The following is a 3,716-nucleotide window of genomic DNA, read 5'->3' as shown; positions in this document are numbered from 1 at the left end:
TTACACATGAACTTATCTAGCACATAAAAAAAATTAGAATTTTCTGATTTTTTTATTATTTGTTTTGATTTTTTTCGGGGTGGGTGGGGGGGGGGGAGGGTGGCGGAGGGAGAAGATGAGCTCGGGAGCAGAAACGCCGCACTCAAATCTCCTTTTCTTCAGCTCTTTTTACACTAGACATATGAATAGTGCCACTATTTTCTTTTCTACTCTTTCTATACGAACCGAAGAGAGAACAATGCAATGTTCATAAGCCATTAAACACTGCCGGTAACGTGTGCGTGTGTAGAGTACCATCTACAGTGAAGTGTAGAGTACCATCTACAGCCTTGCGCCCACCTTCAGTTACTAGTTGCTGCCGTTTCCAGACGCCGCGGGGAGCGTTGACGGATGAGCGGCCGTCTCGATGAAAGCAGCGCTAGATCTCGCCGTCGTCATGTGTGGCTCCTTCAGGCCTAAATATCGACTGAAAGTGTGCTGCAATTTAATTGCGTCAGTCGGGTCTTGATCTCAAAACCTCTTGGCTCCAATACCATGTAGAAGTGCAAACTCTAACCAATGCAACCAAAAGACCGACATGATGAGAGAGAATAGTCAGCACATTATACGTCAACACTGGCGACCGGGGATTGTTGTTATTTTCTTGAGTAGTACTAATAAAGTATGAGCACTTTACATCACTGCAACGAAACTCACTGACTGAAGCGTCCTCGGCTTATTTGACATGAACAAACAAATAACGGATGTGGCATGTAGAAAAGTTTGGGGCATTTGAAATCAAAAGTTTTGTTAGGCACGCCACATGGTACCTTAATTTGATGTGTTCAAAACAATAAGAAAGACAAATCATTACATAAAAAGATGGAACATATGCAGGTATATTACTGTATGTTGCCACAATATCTAGTTGCAGTACAAAATCAAGTGAAAATGATGAACAAACCATGATGTGGACTACATACTTCCTCCTCCCCCTTCGAATTCTAAAACAATTGTTGGGAGATGCTTGAATTATAAATCAATGTATGCTTACAAAATTACTAAAATGTATGGATTTTTAACAGTCTCATTAGATAATATGATGAACCCATACAAAATCTCATTGTATTTAAACCGCATTTAGATTTTATAGGAAAATAAAACATATAGGATGCTTGTAATTGTATGGAATTTTCTAAAGAAATATTTAAAATTTTCATATTTTTTGACAGGAGGCTATGAGTTACATAAGTGCTTGAACATGATTTGCTTTTAATTTGGTGACCATTTTAAGGTACATGTAGTTCAAATTTCAAATATATCGAGTAAATAGAGAGAAATGCATTTAATGCCTACAAAATTGCTGATGGTTTTAGAAAGATGCCTAAATTTGAGATTTAGTCTAGTCCCAGACATGAAGCCTTATTCCCATACCCATACCATACCATAATTTTTATTTGAGCAAAGATAATTAACCTAAACTCATTTTACCAATGACATACTCTCTTGGCCTGCCTATCAAGTGTCCACGAGGCTAATAGTGTGTCGGCCCAGAATGACCCATCGCGTCCCCTACCCTATAAATTTGACCCCTAAACCTAACTCTCAACCTCAAATCCACCCCTCTCCCAATCTCCACAGCCGACGGCGATCCCCCACCTCTACCTCTCCTTCCCCCACACCCACTCCACCATAGCCTCCCTACAGATCTGGCGACGCCTCCGCTAGGTGGGATGGCCACGACGTCCATATGCTCGGCATCCATGGTGGCCGCACACCGGACGGCCCCAACGGTCGTGCCCGGGATGGACACTTCGGATCTTGGCCTAGTGGACAATGACGACCAGATCTACCGACTGGGAGGATCTCGGCTGCCTCGTCGGCGACCTCTCGTCGGCCACAAGCATATCATTTGGGAGGTTGGTTCATAATGAATAAGGATAATGTCCGATTACCTTTTGTGTAATAGATAATGCTCACTACCACCTAGTATTTGGTCTTGCATTGGGATCTATTTTCTGGCCGTGCGCGGGATGGCCACTTCGGATCTTGGCCTAGTGGACAACGACGACCAGATCTACCGGCAGGGAGGATCTCGGTTGCCTCCTTGGCGACCTCTTGTCGGCCACAACCATATCATTTGGGAGGTTGGTTCTTAATGAATAAGGATAATGTCCAATTACCTTTTGTGCAATAGATAATGCTCACTACCACCTAATATTTGTTCTTGCATTGGGATCTCTTTTGTGGCCGTGCGCGTGATGGCCACTTCGGATCTTGGCCTAGTGGACAATGACGACCAGATCTACCGGCAGAGAGGATCTGGTTGCCTCCTCGGCGAACTCTCGTCGGCCACAACCATATCATTTGGAAAGTTGGTTCATAATGAATAATGAAAATTTTTGATTACCTTTTGTGCAGTAGATAATGCTCACTACCACCTAGTATTTGTTCTCGCTTTGGGATCTCTTTTGTGGCCGTGCGTGGGATGGCCACTTCGGATCTTGTCCTAGTGGACAACGACGACGAGATCTACTGGCAGGGAGGATCTTGGTTGCCTCCTCGGCGACCTCTCGTCGGCCACAACAATATCATTTGGAGGTTGGTTCATAATGAATAAGTATAATGTCCGATTACCTTTTGTGCAATAGATAATGCTCACTACCACCTAGTATTTTTTCTCGCATTGGAGTCTCTTTTGTGGCCGTGCGCGGGATGGCCACTCCGGACCTTGGCCTAGTGGACAACGACGGCCAGATCTACCAGCAGGGAGGATCTCGGTTGCCTCCTCAGCGACCTCTCGTCGGCCACAACCATATCATTTGGGAGGTTGGTTCATAATGAATAAGGATAATGTCCGATCACCTTTCATGCAATATATAATGCTCACTACCACCTAGTATTTGTTCTCGCATTGGGATCTCTTTTGTGGGTAACTTTGAGGTTAGAATATCATTTTGTTGCATATGTTGGGTTTGTTTAATGATCCCTCCATTTGCTCTTGTGAATTTTTGTAAGAATGTTCATATTTTTACGTACATGTCTTGCCTACCTATAATTTTCGTTTCACGCTATTGTTCTTGTTCAACTTAAGAATACAACACCGGTTCCATGTAATAGACCTGATTTACTTTGGGAGTATGTGCGTCTCACGCTTTGCAGAAAAATGTTACTCGTATTTTATGTTTTATTTTGTTTTGTTTATAGGAGTAAAAAATAACTAGACGAGGGGATAAAGCAATTGGTTTGAATGAGCCACCATGCAGCGAACAAAGGTATGCTAGTCTCTCCCATGCATGTTTAATCTCAACAATGACCGGTAATTTCAGCAGCTTGTGTATGTACCAACTTCCATTATTACAATGTTTCTTGTCTAAGTACCAACTACAATTCAAAGCAATTTAAAGAATGGACACCCAAAAATGGTTAAAAAATGCACAATGAGCATTAGTAGGAACTAACAAGTACACAAATTATTGCCAAAAAAATTCACTAATATCGACATATATAGCAAGCAGATAAACCAATTCTTTGGATTACTGAAATTTTGGGTATGGATATATCTCTTGTTTTGGGAAAGGAAGGCAACTAGATTCAATCTGTACACATGTACTCCTCGCTGCTGCTGGCTATAGTCGCTACTCACCATCCTGATTTCTCACTCGCTGCGACTTTGTTTGTCGATGTCGTATTTGCCACCGCCCTAGTGAGGCAGCTGCTCTCTCATTTTGGCAGCC

At 42.6% G+C, this 3,716-nt stretch overlaps 1 long non-coding RNA gene across 1 annotated transcript; it reads left to right on the top strand.

The window, feature by feature from the left end:
• The first annotated feature begins 1,983 nt into the window (after positions 1 to 1,983).
• LOC123098354 (uncharacterized) lies at positions 1,984 to 3,210 on the top strand. The gene is made up of 4 exons (XR_006447726.1): positions 1,984 to 2,304; positions 2,401 to 2,580; positions 2,652 to 2,808; positions 3,187 to 3,210. It is a non-coding gene; the product is annotated as an uncharacterized lncRNA (long non-coding RNA).
• The last annotated feature ends 506 nt before the right edge of the window (positions 3,211 to 3,716 follow it).

The sequence above is a fragment of the Triticum aestivum genome, chromosome 1B (assembly GCF_018294505.1).
Source record: "Triticum aestivum cultivar Chinese Spring chromosome 1B, IWGSC CS RefSeq v2.1, whole genome shotgun sequence".
In the NCBI taxonomy this organism is placed as follows: domain Eukaryota; kingdom Viridiplantae; phylum Streptophyta; class Magnoliopsida; order Poales; family Poaceae; genus Triticum; species Triticum aestivum.
Note: the sequence above shows the minus strand (reverse complement) of the source record. Positions and strands in the feature narration are given on the sequence as shown.